Source organism: Elephantulus edwardii, unplaced genomic scaffold (genome assembly GCF_000299155.1).
Source record: "Elephantulus edwardii isolate Elephantulus edwardi_28Jun2011 unplaced genomic scaffold, EleEdw1.0 scaffold00379, whole genome shotgun sequence".
In the NCBI taxonomy this organism is placed as follows: domain Eukaryota; kingdom Metazoa; phylum Chordata; class Mammalia; order Macroscelidea; family Macroscelididae; genus Elephantulus; species Elephantulus edwardii.
The window spans coordinates 457,443-458,490 of record NW_006400129.1 but is presented as its reverse complement, the minus strand read 5'-3'; positions in this window follow the sequence as shown (position 1 = coordinate 458,490).

The following is a 1,048-nucleotide window of genomic DNA, read 5'->3' as shown; positions in this document are numbered from 1 at the left end:
GAACAAATATAGATCTCTTCCAGTCAGTTGGCCAAGTGGTTGTTCTCCAGATTTCTTGGCACAACTTGGTGAGCACGTCCAGGACAGCATCTGTTAGCTGAAATATGGCAGTTCTTATACCATCAATTCCTGGGGCCATATTTTTTGCTATTTCCTTCAAAGCAGCCTGAACTTCTTCTTTCATCACCATAGACTCTTGCTCATATGTTGTTTCATTAAATTCTTCTGTGTCTGCCAATTCCTTTTGATACAGTGACTCAGTATATTCTTTCCATCTTCTTTTAATACTTCCTGGATCATTTAATACTCTGCCTAAAGCATCCTTGATTATAGCAACTTGAGGTTTGAACTTGTTCTTCAGTTCCTTGAGCTTAAGAAATGCTGAGCGAGTTCGGCCCTTTCGATTTTCTGACTCCAACTCCTTGCACATTTCATTGTACTATTTTACTTTGTCATCCCTTGCTGCTTTAGAAATCTTCTATTCAACTCTTTAGTATCTTGAATTCTTCCCTGTGCTTTGGCTTCTCTGCGCTCCAGTGCAATTTTCAGAGTATCTTTTGGCATCCATTTTGGTCTTTTCTTCCTCTTCTGTCTTTGCAATGACCGTTTGTACTCTTCCTGGATGATACCCTTGATATCCTCCCACAACTCATCTGGTCTTCGCTCATTAGTGTTCAAGGCCTCAAGCCTATTCCTTAGATGGCTCTGAAATTCAGGTGGGATAGACTCAAAGAAATATTTTGGCTCCCTTGGATTCGGTTTAATTTTCCTCCACTTCAGCTTGAACTTGCATATGAGTGGTTGGTGGTCTGTGCCACAATCAGCTCCTGGCCTAGTTTTCATAGCTGATACTGAGCTTCTCCAGTGGTTCTTTCAGCATATGCATACCAGCAGGTGAAATCCATGTATATAACCTGTGTTTATGTGTCTTAAAAAACATATCTGTATAATGTCCTCCAGGGTCATCCACTTTGAATAATATTGCATGAGTTCCTTGTTTTTCAATGCTGCATAGTATTCCATTGTGTGGATATACCACAGCTTCTCT